This window comes from Coregonus clupeaformis, chromosome 21 (assembly GCF_020615455.1).
Source record: "Coregonus clupeaformis isolate EN_2021a chromosome 21, ASM2061545v1, whole genome shotgun sequence".
Lineage (NCBI taxonomy): Eukaryota > Metazoa > Chordata > Actinopteri > Salmoniformes > Salmonidae > Coregonus > Coregonus clupeaformis.
In genome coordinates this window covers 42,662,820-42,681,273 of record NC_059212.1, presented here as the reverse complement: position 1 = coordinate 42,681,273, position 18,454 = coordinate 42,662,820, and positions in this window count along the sequence as shown.

Sequence of the window (18,454 nt, the reverse complement as noted above, 5' to 3'; positions counted from 1 at the left end):
ACCCAATCTGTTACAGGGTCAGGGAGTTAGAGAGCTAACCATTAGGGAGATATCCCAACCATACAGCAGACCCAATCTGTTACAGGGTCAGGGAGTTAGAGAGCTAACCCTTAGGGAGACATCCCAACCATACAGCAGACCCAATCTGTTACAGGGTCAGGGAGTTAGAGAGCTAACCATTAGGGAGACATCCCAACCATACAGCAGACCCAATCTGTTACAGGGTCAGGGAGTTAGAGAGCTAACCCTTAGGGAGACATCCCAACCATACAGCAGACCCAATCTGTTACAGGGTCAGGGAGTTAGAGAGCTAACCCTTAGGGAGACATCCCAACCATACAGCAGACCCAATCTGTTACAGGGTCAGGGAGTTAGAGAGCTAACCCTTAGGGAGACATCCCAACCATACAGCAGACCCAATCTGTTACAGGGTCAGGGAGTTAGAGAGCTAACCCTTAGGGAGACATCCCAACCATACAGCAGACCCAATCTGTTACAGGGTCAGGGAGTTAGAGAGCTAACCATTAGGGAGACATCCCAACCATACAGCAGACCCAATCTGTTACAGGGTCAGGGAGTTAGAGAGCTAACCCTTAGGGAGACATCCCAACCATACAGCAGACCCAATCTGTTACAGGGTCAGGGAGTTAGAGAGCTAACCCTTAGGGAGACATCCCAACCATACAGCAGACCCAATCTGTTACAGGGTCAGGGAGTTAGAGAGCTAACCCTTAGGGAGACATCCCAACCATACAGCAGACCCAATCTGTTACAGGGTCAGGGAGTTAGAGAGCTAACCCTTAGGGAGAAATCCCAACCATACAGCAGACCCAATCTGTTACAGGGTCAGGGAGTTAGAGAGCTAACCCTTAGGGAGACATCCCAACCATACAGCAGACCCAATCTGTTACAGGGTCAGGGAGTTAGAGAGCTAACCCTTAGGGAGACATCCCAACCATACAGCAGACCCAATCTGTTACAGGGTCAGGGAGTTAGAGAGCTAACCCTTAGGGAGACATCCCAACCATACAGCAGACCCAATCTGTTACAGGGTCAGGGAGTTAGAGAGCTAACCCTTAGGGAGACATCCCAACCATACAGCAGACCCAATCTGTTACAGGGTCAGGGAGTTAGAGAGCTAACCCTTAGGGAGACATCCCAACCATACAGCAGACCCAATCTGTTACAGGGTCAGGGAGTTAGAGAGCTAACCCTTAGGGAGACATCCCAACCATACAGCAGACCCAATCTGGTGAGAATTGTATCGAAACAAAGACAAAAACAAGTACAACCAAAACAAGAACAGCAATACACATATCACTCGAGGTGGGGAAAACTTCAATCCATTTGGAGTAACTGTCAAACATTACTAGCATATATTTTTTCCTTTTACAGGCAGGCATGTGAAGAAAACAATTTGCATATTTACCAAAAGGCCCCAGGGGACCGGTAATAAAAAATACAAAAACAATTAAATATAAATGAATTAGAATAACAAATCAAATTAGAATTTCTGAACTCCATAAGGAAATAATTGTATCCCATAAGGTAATGGTAAAATAGACTAGAGACAGGTGTCCCTCATTCAGGGGCAGCGCTCTCTCTCGCTCCTTCTCGTGTTCCGAATCACACATGGGACTATTGCTAAATTATAAACCTCTTCCTAATTATTAGTGTTTACATAGCCCATTTAAATCTCACCCAATGTCTCCAGTATTTCTAGTGAGAGTGATCAGGCCTCACCAGGAAGTCAGAACAGAGGTCAGAGGCCAGTCAGCACTACTAAGTATTTTGTTTCCCTTTTCTTTCCCTGTACTTCCCAAACCATTTAAAACCATTTCAAACATTTCCATCATTTTGCTTACCCGTTTACAACCACACAATAAATCACACACGGTATTACCACTAACAAATATTCATAACCGGTGGGTTGTGTGTGCATGTTTTATTTATTTATTTTATTTTATTTAACCTTTATTTAACCAGGTAAGCCAGTTGAGAACAAGTTCTCATTTACAACTGCGACCTGGCCAAGATAAAGCAAAGCAGTGCGATAAAAATAACACAGAGTTACATATGGGGTAAAAAAACATAAAGTCAAAAAAATAAATACAACAGAAAATATATATACAGTGTATGCACATGTAGTAAGTTATGGAGGTAAGGCAATAAATAGGCTATAGTGCAGAATAATTACAATTAGTATTAACACTGGAATGCTAGATGTGCAAGAGATTATGTGCAAATAGAGATACTGGGGCGCAAAAGAGCAAAATAAATAACAATATAGGGATGAGGTAGTTGGGTGGGCTAATTTCAGATGGGCTGTGTACAGGTGCAGTGATCGGTAAGGTGCTCTGACAACTGATGCTTAAAGTTAGTGAGGGAGATAAGTGTCTCCAGCTTCAGAGATTTTTGCAGTTCGTTTCAGTCATTGGCAGCAGAGAACTGGAAGGAATGGCGGCCAAAGGAGGTGTTGGCTTTGGGGATGACCAGTGAGATATACCTGCTGGAGCGCAGACTACGGGTGGGTGTTGCTATGGTGACCAATGAGCTAAGATAAGGCGGGGATTTGGCCAGACCTTATTTGGGAGCTCCCTTCACGGCCGGATCGGGTACCTTTTATACTTTATAAAACTGCAGGATTTCACTAACAGTTCTCCCAATCGGGAAACATTTTAAAGAGAGAGATAGGGACATCCTCTCCTAAAAGAGAAAACAAACATTTCGTTAGCTTTCACTTTGCTAAATATTAAACCATTTTACTTTCCAATTAATCTACATCTGTTTCCTTTAACTCACAAGCCCAATCACCATCACCCAGTACTTTTCTATTCCCTTCTTGTTTTCCTCTACTATCTCTGCTGTACTCTACCTCTCTCTTTCCATCTAACCGTACTTTACCAGGTGAACAAAAGGTTTCAATTTATAGACAAAATTGATAACTTCTGTTCACAGGGAGGCCACTGTCCTCCCTCCACTTATTAATTGTTTTTGCCTAAAATGTACAAGGTAATTTTAGGTTTGGCAACCCCAATGCTGGCGCCTGACACAATTGCTTCTTTAACTCGAAAAACACTCCACTGTAATTTCTCGTGACCCCTCCTCCCTTTCGTCAATTCTATAAATCTATTTGAGAATAAGCTACCCGAGCCACTGCCTGTTCACCCCACTATCATCCAGAAGGAGAGGTCAGTACAGGTGCATCAAAGCTGGGACCGAGAGAATGAAAAATAGCTTCTATCTCAAGGCCATCAGACTGTTAAATAGCCATCGCTTGGTGGCTTCCACCCGGTTACGTAACCCTGCAGCTTAGAGGCTGCTGCCCTATAGATAGACTTATTTTCCACCATAATTTGCAAATAAATTCATTAAAAATCCTACAATGTGATTTTCTGGATTTTTTTTCTCATTTTGTCTGTCATAGTTGACGTGTACCTATGATGAAAATTACAGGCCTCTCTCATCTTTTTAAGTGGGAGAACTTGCACAATTGGTGGCTGACTAAATACTTTTTTCCCCACTGTACTTGCCAGTCTTTTCAAAGCAAGGATGTAGTCAGCCACGGTTTTCCCTGGACTCTGGTGACGTTGGTAGAATCTGAAGCGTTCATCAATGAGAATTGGCTTAGACTTGAAATCCCTTGAGAGAGTTTCAGTCAGTTCTGCATAGGTCAACTCCAATGAGACCTTTCAGCAATCCATACTCAGTTGGACGCAAAACACTGAGACCAAAACACTGAGACCAAAACACACTGAGACCAAAACACACTGAGACCAAAACACTGAGACCAAAACACTGAGACCAAAACACTGAGACCAAAACACTGAGACCAAAACACTGAGACCAAAACACTGAGACCAAAACACTGAGACCAAAACACTGAGACCAAAACACTGAGACCAAAACACTGAGACCAAAACACTGAGACCAAAACACTGAGACCAAAACACTGAGATCAAAACACTGAGACCAAAACACTGAGACCAAAACACTGAAAAATACTTCTGCTTTCTTCTCATCTTTGATTTCCTTTGCAGCCAGCCAACCTCAAAACGCTCTAAATAGGAATCAAATTCCTATTTTCGTAGCCTCAAACTCTGGTACTCAACCAATCGTTGCCATTTTCACAGTTATTTGTGCAGTTTCCACATTCCTTGTATTCCGTAATTTTATGAAATTGCATCTAATGCCCTTATTTTTCTACAATATTTCTCCACTGAGATCGCCTATTTTTAATAGGTTCAATGACAGTTATTACTTTAACCACCAGAGGGCAGTGTCGCTATTGTGGACTCCAATTGGCTTGCGACTTGGCAGCTCCTGAACACTGTGCCTGTTAGCAGTGCTTCTACTGGCGTGAAGAAAACGGAAGATTTACATCATTATATTGAGTTTCATTCTTCCCTTCAAGTAATGTCCGTTTAAGAAGCTTGGTCGCCACTGTAATATTTGTGTTGTGGAGAATATCATCAGGCAGGAGACGGGAGTACAGTTTAGTGTTGTTTAGTAAAAACATCCTGTGCCCCCCGGCCCCCCCGGCCCCCCCGGCCCACCCGGCCCCCGGCCCCCCTGGCCCCCCGGCCCCCACGGCCCCCCGGCCCCCAGGCCCCTGGGGGCCCCCACGCCCCCGGCCCCCACGGCCCCCGGCCCCCACGGCCCCCGGCCCCTGGCCCCCACGGCCCCCACGGCCCCCACGGCCCCCGGCCCCCGGCCCCCACGGCCCCCGGCCCCCCGGCCCCCTGGCCCCCACGGCCCCCGGCCCCCCTGGCCCCCCACGGCCCCCGGCCCCCGCCCCCACGGCCCCCCGGCCCCCCGGCCCCTGGCCCCCACGGCCCCCACGGCCCCCACGGCCCCCGGCCCCCGGCCCCCACGGCCCCCCGGCCCCCCGGCCCCCCCACGGCCCCCGGCACCTGGCCCCCCACGGCCCCCCGCCCCACGGCCCCCGGCCCCCATGGCCCCCGGCCCCTGGCCCCCACGGCCCCCACGGCCCCCACGGCCCCCACGGCCCCCACGGCCCCCCGGACCCCCCGGCCCCCCGGCCCCCCCGGCCCACCCGGCCCCCCGGCCCCCACGGCCCCCCGGCCCCCCGGCCCCCCGGCCCCCCCGGCCCCGGCAGGCCTCTGGTCTCCCTCAGTCTCCCTCGGACGGCGGGCAGGCCTCTGCACTCTAGCTATGAATACGTCTCCCTCGGACGGCGGGCAGGTCTCTCGACTCTAGCTATGAATACGTCTCCCTCGGACGGCGGGCAGGCCTCTGCACTCTAGCTATGAATACGTCTCCCTCGGACGGCGGGCAGGCCTCTGGACTCTAGCTATGAATACGTCTCCCTCGGACGGCGGGCAGGCCTCTGCACTCTAGCTATGAATACGTCTCCCTCGGACGGCGGGCAGGCCTCTGCACTCTAGTTATGAATGTGTCTCCCTCGGACGGCGGGCAGGCCTCTGGACTCTAGCTATGAATACGTCTCCCTCGGACGGCGGGCAGGCCTCTGCACTCTAGTTATGAATGTGTCTCCCTCGGACGGCGGGCAGGCCTCTGGACTCTAGCTATGAATACGTCTCCCTCGGACGGCGGGCAGGCCTCTGGACTCTAGCTATGAATACGTCTCCCTCGGACGGCGGGCAGGCCTCTGCACTCTAGCTATGAATACGTCTCCCTCGGACGGCGGGCAGGCCTCTGCACTCTAGCTATGAATACGTCTCCCTCGGACGGCGGGCAGGCCTCTGCACTCTAGTTATGAATACGTCTCCCTCGGACGGCGGGCAGGCCTCTGCACTCTAGCTATGAATACGTCTCCCTCGGACGGCGGGCAGGCCTCTGCACTCTAGTTATGAATGTGTCTCCCTCTTCCACATGGTCACATTGTATGATACACCGTGAGCAACCATTCTCATTAGTGGTGGTGAGATAAGACTAATTATGTCAGACTAATTTGCAATTGACTGTCATAGCCCCACATTCTCGTCGTAGTTGTTGTTGATCTTAATGTTTATGTTAATGTTTTTACTTGTAATACTTGTAACACGATGACGTGTAAACGTACGAAAGTGTCATTTCAAAAACGGGATGACAGCTCTTCCAGCCATCACTGCTGTCTGCCGGATGCAATTCTTCTGTTAGTTTTTTTTACTTTTCCCAAAGACAGTGAATTACATAAACGGTGGGTGATTAACATTCGACGAGTCAACTTTCTTACAACAAACACACGAGTCTGCAGCCGACACTTTCTAAGTGAAGATGTGATAGAGCCTCCGACTCCAGCTGGGCGCAGACGTCTGAAGAAGGGAGCTGTTCCAGTGCTGTTTCAATGGAACAATTTCAGTCTTCCAGCCCCACGGGCCGGAGTTTGGGAAAGGACCGAGCGTCCCAACACAGAAACCATGAATGATCCATCTGTGGAATTGGACTGTCCTCCTGACCATGACTACTGCAACAGTACTGAACCTGCTGCGCTGGATATGTACCTTGACCACAATGAAGAACTTAGTGTAGAGATAGCAAGGCTCCGAAATCAAATTGAGGAGAGAACTATCAGCAGCAGGTTCTGCTTGGAGCGGTTTGCTGGATCTGATGATGACATAAGGTTTTCACAAGGTAAATTAAAATGTTCAATGTGTTTAATATATAGGCCTCTGTATTTGAGCTGTCAACAATGACTAGTATTATTATCTGTTTAAATGTTGCATGTGTGATGTGTGTTGTTGTAAGCTACTGGAAACCTTGAATTTCCCTCGGGATGAGTAAAGTATCTATCTAGATCTAGGCTGTCTACTAGCTCATTCATTGTATTTTAAAATACTGAGAAGAGCAGTAAGCAAAAGGACTGACGTGTGCGTGGTCCAGTTTCTGACCTTAGTGCCAAATGTTCTAAGATGTTGTGCAACTGTCAATAAGGATGCTAACATGCTTGCAATTTAATGTTGTGTTTGGACACTTAACATATAGAAATGTGAAGAAATGACCAGAACTGCATAGCGCCCCTTTAATATTACAATGTTGTAAATAAGACAGTTGACAAAATACAATACAATACAATAATTCATGTGTCTGTTCAGTTACTTTTCATAGAGAGGTATTTTGACATGTATGTGTTAAAGAAAAACAAATCACATCTCTCTTTCAGGGAGCTTAATACAGTGCTGCCTCAGCAAATGCGGAAATGCACGGAAATGTCATCGTGGCACAGACAACAAAATCACACCATTCCATGCCTGTGATGAGTAACTGTCCCTGGACTTGCCAATAATAACAATGGCTTTCCTTCAATTTGTGTAGGCCATGGTCAAATCTCAGGAACTTGCAGTCTATGTAGCTGGCTACATTTGGCCATTTCATTTCAACTAGACCAAATGATGGTGGCTCAAGTGGGTCATATACCAGCCCATCAGGCGATGCACCCAGACAAGGTGCGTCCGGATGCACGACTAGCCCACACTTTGTCAGATTAAGATTTCAGTAGAACATCAGCAGTTTGAAGAATAGCGTGGAATATGTTACTGTCATTGCAGTCATCAAGTCAGGAAAAAGTAGTAATCTTATTATTGTTTACATTTCAAACCAAACTCCAATTTGTTTACAACAGACCCAACAACAAAGCATGGCAATTCCCAGTCAGCTACCCTGGTCTGTATTAGGCTACCACTGTTCAGCTATCGTGAAAACCACTAAAGTTCTAAAGTGTTCTCTCAGCAATGGCAATCAAAGCTGTGGTAACATTAAACAAGTAAAACATGTGTTGAACGGAACCTTGAACAAGTTCAACAGAACTTTGAACGTGTCACTTAATCGAGTCCTACTCTCAGCTGGTGTGGTGGCTTTGGTTGCTTCATTGAGCGGTAGCAGTGGGCTCTCACAGAGATCTCATTTGGAGCCCTGTTTTTACCTGATACTTCCATAAAAGTACAAACACATGAAGTGAGAGGTATATACACATGATTAAACTTTATTTAAAGCATGATTAACCTGAAGCAGGACGGAGTCATGACTTAAAACACCAAAGCAAGGCTTCTAGCTCAGGCTAGCTAGCGTTAGCATATTACCTTCAAAGTTGCAAAGAAAATAAGAAACTTAAAATTTGAAGCCTTTATCCAGTTTGCTACGTGGTGTCGTACTGGATGTCCGGACGACCCTCCGTATATCATTAGCAGATACTTTAGGCAACTCCAGCAAACACCTTGTAAACTTCATCTCTGCCATCATAACGGTCTACTGTCGCTGTCTAATGTTTTTTTCCGGTAACCGGAAAAGCCCAAGCATCCTTACGCCAATGCGGAAGTGATGCGTGCATAGAGCCTATTGTAAGACTAATTTACTAGCTAGCTAGCTAACTAGCTAGTGTCTTAACAAAAATTGTGATAACTAGCTAACCCATTTAATCCGTGGTAGCTAGCTATTAGCGTTAGCACGTAATGTTAAACACTAGCTAGCTAGTATTATTAGCTAGCAGTGGATAACATAACTAGCTAAGCCTAAATGGCATAAATCATGATGATGATGATAGTAGCTAGTGTCTAATGATGATAGTAGCTAGTGTCTAATGATGATAGTAGCCAGTGTCTATGCTAAATTGTCATAAATTCCTCTTCTTTCCCACACATTCCCATAAAGTCTCAGACTGCAGAATGGGATGTTTGAGGAGATTATATGCTGTTATAAATGTTTATGTTTGAGGAGATTATATGCTGTTATAAATGTTTATGTTTGAGGAGATTATATGCTGTTATAAATGTTTATGTTTGAGGAGATTATATGCTGTTATAAATGCTTATGTTTGAGGAGATTATATGCTGTTATAAATGTTTATGTTTGAGGAGATTATATGCTGTTATAAATGTTTATGTTTGAGGAGATTATATGCTGTTATAAATGCTTATGTTTGAGGAGATTATATGCTGTTATAAATGTTTATGTTTGAGGAGATTATATGCTGTTATAAATGTTTATGTTTGAGGAGATTATATGCTGTTATAAATGTTTATGTTTGAGGAGATTATATGCTGTTATAAATGTTTATGTTTGAGGAGATTATATGCTGTTATAAATGTTTATGTTTGAGGAGATTATATGCTGTTATAAATGTTTATGTTTGAGGAGATTATATGCTGTTATAAATGTTTATGTTTGAGGAGATTATATGCTGTTATAAATGTTTATGTTTGAGGAGATTATATGCTGTTATAAATGTTTGCAACTCATTAATTGTCACGAGAATTATTTTCTCTAATTAATCAAACTTAATGCTCTGAATAATTCCCAGAGGGTGTAAGGCTCTGGTTTAATCATGAATTAAACAAAGGTCCGCAACCAACAAGAATGATCTGTATGTTTAATCATGGAGAGCTCTGCCGCCAAAAAACACATATACAGCTTTTATACCCCTTCACACAAAGGCACTTTGCTCCACCCACCTTTAGAAGGCCTTTAACCAGTTTCTCTGTCCCCTTTATCCTGGAATGTTTTGTCAGCAGTTTCTAACTCCCCCCCCTCTGTTAGTGGGTTCATAATGATAACCCTAACACAGTTCACACAGTCATCATCAGTATTGGGGTTAACAATTTTAGTCATAATCATAATTCCTCTATCATTAATAAATGGCCAGAAGGTTTCCACTTTCTTTTATGGTATTTTTTCAACAGATAAATGTTAGTAACTCATTTGTTAATGGTCAGTGGATTGTCACTTAAAAATAAGGTATAATTTTAGCAGTTATAAATGTTGATAACTCAGTTATAAATGTTCATAGGTCTGTCACTTTAAAGTAAGGTATACATCGCAGTTATACATGTGGGTAAATCATTTATAGATGATTTGAAAGTTCACTTAAAACTTAGACATACTTCTAGCAGATGCTAAGCTACAGGACTGTTTTGCTAGCACAGACTGGAACATGTTCCGGGATTCTTCAGACAGCATTGAGGAGTACACCACACTGGCTTCATCAATAAGTGCATCGATGATGTCGTCCCCACAGTGACCGTACGTACATACCCCAACCAGAAGCCATGGATTACAGGAAACATCCGCACTGAGCTAAAGGGTAGAGCTGCCGCTTTCAAGGAACGGGACTCTAACCCGGACGCTTATAAGAAATCCCGCTATGACCTCCGACGAACCATCAAACAGGCAAAGAGTCAATACAGGTCTAAGATTGAATCATACTACACTGGCTCTGACGCTCGTCGGATGTGGCAGGGCTTGAAAACTATTACAGACTACAAAGGGAAGCACAGCCGCGAGCTGCCCAGTGACACAAGCCTACCAGACGAGCTAAACCACTTCTATGCTCGCTTCGAGGCAAGCAACACTGAAGCATGCATGAGAGCACCAGCTGTTCCGGACGACTATGTGATCACGCTCTCCGTAGCCGATGTGAGTAAGACTTTTAAGCAGGTCAACATTCACAAGGCCGCAGGGCCAGACGGATTACCAGGACGTGTACTCCGAGCATGTGCTGACCAACTGGCAAGTGTCTTCACTGACATTTTCAACATGTCCCTGACTGAGTCTGTAATACCAACATGTTTCAAGCAGACCACCATAGTCCCCGTGCCCAAGAACTCTAAGATAACCTGCCTAAATGACTACCGACCCGTGGCACTGACGTCTGTAGCCATGAAGTGCTTTGAAAGACTGGTCATGGCTCACATCAACAGCATAATCCCAGAAACCCTAGACCCACTCCAATTTGCATACCGCCCCAACAGATCCACAGATGATGCAATCTCTATCGCACTCCACACTGCCCTTTCCCACCTGGACAAGAGGAACACCTACGTGAGAATGCTATTCATTGACTACAGCTCAGCATTCAACACCATAGTGCCCTCAAAGCTCATCACTAAGCTAAGGATCCTGGGACTAAACACCTCCCTCTGCAACTGGATCCTGGACTTCCTGACGGGCCGCCCCAGGTGGTAAGGGTAGGTAACAACACATCTGCCACACTGATCCTCAACACGGGGGCCCCTCAGGGGTGCGTGCTCAGTCCCCTCCTGTACTCTCTGTTCACCCATGACTGCATGGCCAGGCACGACTCCAACACCATCATTAAGTTTGCCGACGACACAACAGTGGTAGGCCTGATCACCGACAACGATGAGACAGCCTATAGGGAGGAGGTCAGAGATCTGGCCGTGTGGTGCCAGGACAACAACCTCTCCCTCAACGTGACCAAGACAAAGGAGATGATTGTGGACTGCAGGAAAAAAAAGAGGACTGAGCACGCCCCCATTCTCATCGACGGGGCTGTAGTGGAACAGGTTGAGAGCTTCAAGTTCCTTGGTGTCCACATCACCAACGAACTATCATGGTCCAAACACACCAAGACAGTCGTGAAGAGGGCACGACAAAGCCTATTCCCCCTCAGGAGACTAAAAAGATTTGGCATGGGTCCTCAGATCCTCAAAAAAATTCTACAGCTGCACCATCGAGAGCATCCTGACTGGTTGCATCACCGCCTGGTATGGCAACTGCTTGGCCTCTGACCGCAAGGCACTACAGAGGGTAGTGCGTACGGCCCAGTACATCACAGGGGCAAAGCTCCCTGCCATCCAGGACCTCTATACCAGGCGGTGTCAGAGGAAGGCCCTCAAAATTGTCAAAGACTCCAGTCACCCTAGTCATAGACTGTTCTCTCTGCTACCGCACGGCAAGCGGTACCGGAGTGCCAAGTCTAGGTCCAAAAGACTTCTCAACAGCTTCTACCCCCAAGCCATAAGACTCCTGAACAGCTAATCATGGCTACCCGGACTATTTGCACTGCCCCCCACCCCATACTTTTTACGCTGCTGCTACTCTGTTAAGTATTTATGCATAGTCACTTTAACTCTACCCACATGTACATATTACCTCAACTACCTCAACTAGCCGGTGCCCCCGCACATTGACTATGCAACGGTACCCCCCTGTATATATAGCCTCCCTACTGTCACTTTATTCTATTGTATATATAGCCTCCCTACTGTCACTTTATTTTTACTTCTGCTCTTTTTTTCTCAACACTTTTTTGTTGTTGTTTTATTCTTACTTTTTTGTTTAAAATAAATGCACTGTTGGTTAAGGGCTGTAAGTAAGCATTTCACTGTAATGTCTGCACCTGTTGTATTCGGCGCATGTGACCAATAAAATTTGATTTGATTTGATTTGATTTGATTAGGCAGTATTGGGTACGCATCACGACATACATGAGAGAAGATTCAACACTTTGTTAAACGTAGAAAAAAAGAAGGAAGGGAAGCGTTGCTAAGAGACACAGTAGTAGGTTTTGGTGGACAGAAGGTGTTGCTAAGGGACAGTAGTAGGTTTTGGTGGACAGAAGGTGTTGCTAAGGTACAATAGTAGGTTTTGGTGGACAGAAGGTGTTGCTAAGGGACAGTAGTAGGTTTTGGTGGACAGAAGGTGTTGCTAAGGGACAGTAGTAGGTTTTGGTGGACAGAAGGTGTTGCTAAGGGACAGTAGTACAGGGCTACCGACGTTAAGGCTAATCTAAAGATGGTGCTGGCTAAAGCTAAAACTGGCGAGTGTAGAGAGTATAGAGATATTGTTATCCACGTCGGCACCAACGATGTTAGGATGAAACAGTCAGAGGTCACCAAGTGCAACATAGCTTCAGCTTGTAAATCAGCTAGAAAGATGTGTCGGCATCGAGTAATTGTCTCTGGCCCCCTCCCAGTTAGGGGAAGTGACGAGCTCTACAGCAGAGTCTCAGCACTTAATCGCTGGTTGAAAACTGTTTTCTGCCCCTCCCAAAAGATAACATTTGTGGATAATTGGCCCTCTTTCTGGGACTCACCCACAAACAGGACCAAGCCTGACCTGCTGAGGAGTGACGGACTCCATCCTAGCTGGAGGGGTGCTCTCCTCTTATCTACCAACATAGATAGGGCTCTAACTCCTCTAGCCCCACAGTGAAATAGGGTGCAGGCCAGGCAGCAGGCTGTTAGCCAACCTGCCAGCTTAGTGGAGTCTGCCAATAGCACAGTCAGTGTAGTCAGCTCAGCCATACCCATTGAGACTGTGTCTGTGCCTCGACCTAGGTTGGGCAAAACTAAACATGGCGGTGTTCACCCTAGCAATCTTATTAGGATAAAGACCTCCTCCATTCCTGCCATTATTGAAAGAGATCGTGATACCTCACATCTCAAAATAGGGTTACTTAATGTTAGATCCCTCACTTCAAAGGCAGTCATAGTCAATGAACTAATCACTGATCATAATCTCGATGTGATTGGCCTGACTGAAACATGGCTTAAGCCTGATGAATTTGCTGTGTTAAATGAGGCCTCACCTCCTGGTTACACTAGTGACCATATTCCCCGTGCATCCCGCAAAGGCGGAGGTGTTGCTAACATTTACGATAGCAAATTTCAATTTACAAAAAAAAAATGGCGTTTTCATCTTTTGAGCTTCTAGTCATGAAATCTATGCAGCCTACTCAATCACTTTTTATAGCTACTGTTTACAGGCCTCCTGGGCCATATACAGCGTTCCTCTCTGAGTTTCCTGAATTCCTATCAGACCTTGTAGTCATAGCAGATCATATTCTAATTTTTGGTGATTTTAATATTCACATGGAGAAGTCCACAGACCCACTCCAAAAGTCTTTCGGAGCCATTATCGACTCAGTGGGTTTTGTCCAACATGTCTCTGGACCTACTCACTGCCACAGTCATACTCTGGACCTAGTTTTGTCCCATGGAATAAATGTTGTAGATCTTAATGTTTTTCCACAAAATCCTGGACTATCGGACCACCATTTTATTACATTTGCAATCGCAACAAATAATCTGCTCAGACCCCAACCAAGGAGCATCAAAAGTCGTGCTATAAATTCTCAAACAACACAAAAATTCATTGATGCCCTTCCAGACTCCTTCTGCCTACCCAAGGACGTCAGAGGACAAAAATCAGTTAACCACTTAACTGAGGAACTCAATTTAACCTTGCGCAATACCCTAGATGCAGTTGCACCCCTAAAAACGAAAAACATTTGTCATAAGAAACTAGCTCCCTGGTATACAGAAAATACCCGAGCTTTGAAGCAAGCTTCCAGGAAATTGGAACGGAAATGGCGCCACACCAAACTGGAAGTCTTCCGACTAGCTTGGAAAGACAGTACCGTGCAGTACCGAAGAGCCCTCACTGCTGCTCGATCATCCTACTTTTCCAACTTAATTGAGGAAAATAAGAACAATCCAAAATTTATTTTTGATACTGTTGCAAAGCTAACTAAAAAGCAGCATTCCCCAAGAGAGGATGGCTTTCACTTCAGCAGTGATAAATTCATGAACTTCTTTGAGGAAAAGATCATGACCATTAGAAAGCAAATTACGGACTCCTCTTTGAATCTGCGTATTCCTCCAGGGCTTAGCTGTCCTGGATCTGCACAGCTCTGCGAGGGCCTGGGATCGGGAGAGACACTTAAGTGTTTTAGTACTATATCTCTTGACACAATGATGAAAATAATCATGGCCTCTAAACCTTCAAGCTGCATACTGGATCCTATTCCTACTAAACTGCTGAAGGAGCTGCTTCCTGTGCTTGGCCCTCCTATGTTGAACATAATAAACAGCTCTCTATCCACCGGATGTGTACCAAACTCACTAAAAGTGGCAGTGATAAAGCCTCTCTTGAAAAAGCCAAACCTTGACCCGGAAAATATAAAAAACTATCGGCCTATATCGAATCTTCCATTCCTCTCAGAAATTTTAGAAAAAGCTGTTGCGCAGCAACTCACTGCCTTTCTGAAGACAAACAATGTATACGAAATGCTTCAGTCTGGTTTTAGACCCCATCATAGCACTGAGACTGCACTTGTGAAGGTGGTAAATGACCTTTTAATGGCGTCAGACCGAGGCTCTGCATCTGTCCTCGTGCTACTAGACCTTAGTGCTGCCTTTGACACCATCGATCACCACATTCTTTTGGAGAGACTGGAAACCCAAATTGGTCTACACGGACAAGTTCTGGCCTGGTTTAGATCCTACCTGTCGGAAAGATATCAGTTTGTCTCTGTGAATGGTCTGTCCTCCGACAAATCAACTGTACATTTCGGTGTTCCTCAAGGTTCCGTTTTAGGACCACTATTGTTTTCACTATATATTTTACCTCTTGGGGATGTTATTCGAAAAACATAATGTTAACTTTCACTGCTATGCGGATGACACACAGCTGTACATTTCAATGAAACATGGTGAAGCCCCAAAATTGCCCTCGCTAGAAGCCTGTGTTTCAGACATAAGGAAGTGGATGGCTGAAAACTTTTTACTTTTAAACTCGGACAAAACAGAGATGCTTGTTCTAGGTCCCAAGAAACAAAGAGATCTTCTGTTAAATCTGACAATTCATCTAGATGGTTGTAAAGTCGTCTCAAATAAAACTGTGAAGGACCTCGGTGTTACTCTTGACCCTGATCTCTCTTTTGACGAACATATCAAGACTGTTTCAAGGACAGCTTTTTTCCATCTACGTAACATTGCAAAAATCAGAAATTTTCTGTCCAAAAATGATGCAGAAAAATTAATCCATGCATTTGTTACTTCTAGGTTAGACTACTGCAATGCTCTATTTTCCGGCTACCGGATAAAGCACTAAATAAACTTCAGTTAGTGCTAAATACGGCTGCTAGAATCCTGACTAGAACCAAGAAATTTGATCATATTACTCCAGTGCTAGCTTCCCTACACTGGCTTCCTGTTAAGGCAAGGGCTGATTTCAAGGTTTTACTGTTAACCTATAAAGCGTTACATGGGCTTGCTCCTACCTATCTTTCCGAGTTGGTCCTGCCGTACATACCAATACGTATGCTACGGTCACAAGACGCAGGCCTCCTAATTGTCCCTAGAATTTCTAAGCAAACAGCGGGAGGCAGGGCTTTCTCCTATAGATCTCCATTTTTATGGAACAGTCTGCCTACCCATGTGAGAGACGCAGACTCGGTCTCAACCTTTAAGTCTTTACTGAAGACTTATCTCTTCAGTAGGTCATATGATTGAGTGTAGTCTGGCCCAGGAGTGTGAAGGTGAACGGAAAGGCTGGAGCAACGAACAGCCCTTGCTGTCTCTGCCGGGCCGGTTCCCCTCTCCACTGGGGTTCTCTGCCTCTAACCCTGTTGCAGGGGCTGAGTCACTGGCTTGCTGGTGCTCTTTCATGCCGTCCCTGGGAGGGGTGCGTCACTTGAGTGGGTTGAGTTACTGACGTGATCTTCCTGTCTGGGTTGGCGCCCCCCCTTGGTTTGTGCTGTGGTGGAGACCTCTGTGGGCTATACTCGGCCTTGTCTCAGGATTGTAAGTTGGTGGTTGGGGATATCCCTCTAGTGGTGCGGGGGCTGTGCTTTGGCGGAGTGGGTGGGGTTATATCCTTCCTGTTTGGCCCTGTCCGGGGGTTTCTTCGGATGGGGCCACAGTGTCTCCGGACCGCTCCTGTCTCAGCCTCCAGTATTTATGCTGCAGTAGTTTATGTGTCGGGGGGCTGGGGTTAGTTGGTTATACCTGGAGTACTTCTCCTGTCTTATCCAGTGTCCTGTGTGAATTTAAGTATGCTCTCTCTAATTCTCTCGTTCTCTCTTTCTCTCTGAGAACCTGAGCCCTAGGACCATACGTCAGGACTACCGGGCATGATGACACCTTGCTGTCCCCAGTCCGCCTGGCCTTGCTGCTATTCCAGTTTCAACTGTTCTGCCTGCGGCTACGAAACCCCTACCTGTCCCAGACCTGCTGTTTTCAACTCTTTAATGATCGGCTATGAAAAGCCAACTGAGAGACCTGAGCCCTAGGACCATACGTCGGGACTACCGGCCGTGGTGACTCCTTGCTGTCCCCAGTCCGCCTGGCCTTGCTGCTATTCCAGTTTCAACTGTTCTGCCTGCGGTTATGGAACCCCTACCTGTCCCAGACCTGCTGTTTTCAACTCTTAATGATCGGCTATGAAAAGCCAACTGAGATTTATTCCTGATTATTATTTGACCATGCTTGTCACTTATGAACATTTTTGAACATCTTGGCATGGTTCTGTTATAATCTCCACCCGGCACAGCCAGAAGAGGACTGGCCACCCCTCATAGCCTGGTTCCTCTCTAGGTTTCTTCCTAGGCTTTCGCCTTTCTAGGGAGTTTTTCCTAGCCACCGTGCTTCTACACCTGCATTACTAGCTGTTTGGGGTTTTAGGCTGGGTTTCTGTACAGCACTTCGAGATATTAGCTGATGTAAGAAGGGCTATATAAAATAAAATTGATTGAAAATTGATTGATAGTAGGTTTTGGTGGACAGAAGGTGTTGCTAAGGGACAGTAGTAGGTTTGTAGTAATTGTAATAGTAGCTACCAAATACTAATTGATTGTATGTAAACTTCTGACCCACTGGGAATGTGATGAAAGAAATAAAAGCTGAAATAAATCATTCTCTCTACTATTATTCTGACATTTTCACATTCTTAAAATAAAGTGGTGATCCTAACTGACCTAAGACAGGGAATTTTTACTAGGATTATATGTCAGGAATTGTGAAAAACAGAGTTTAAATGTATTTGGCTAAGGTGTATGTAAACTTCTGACTTCAACTGTATGTATATATATATATATATATATATATATATATATATATATATACAGTGGGGAGAACAAGTATTTGATACACTGCCGATTTTGCAGGTTTTCCTACTTACAAAGCATGTAGAGGTCTGTAATCTTTATCATAGGTACACTTCCACTGTGAGAGACGGAATCTAAAACAAAAATCCAGAAAATCACATTGTATGATTTTTAAGTAATTAAGTTGCATTTTATTGCATGACATAAGTATTTGATCACTTACCAACCGGTAAGAATTCCGTCTCTCACAGACCTGTTAGTTTTTCTTTAAGAAGCCCTCCTGTTCTCCACTCATTACCTGTATTAACTGCACCTGTTTGAACTCGTTACCTGTATAAAAGACACCTGTCCACACACTCAATCAAAGAGACTCCAACCTCTCCACAATGGCCAAGACCAGAGAGCTGTGTAAGGACATCAGGGATACAATTGTAGACCTGCACAAGGCTGGGATGGGCTATTATGGACACAGTATGCTTACATTATTAGCTATCTTTGTTATTATTTGTTGTTATTTGTTATTAGTCCCATCCTTCAACTCTATTCAATACCTCCCATCTATCTCTTAACACCATCCATAAAGGATTTCTACTCTTGTAGTGGGCACACTCTTATATAAAGAAAACATTTTCAAAGTTGCCGAAATGCCACGTGCGTCCACCTTCCTAATATTGAGTTGCACCCACTTTTGCCCACAGAACAGCCTTCATTTGTCGGGGTTTGGACTCCACAAGATGTCGAAAGTGCTCCACAGGGATGCTGCCCCATGTTGACTCCAACGCTTCCCACAGGGATGCTGGCCTATGTTGACTCCAACGCTTCCCACAGGGATACTGCCCCATGTTGACTCCAACGCTTCCCAAAGGG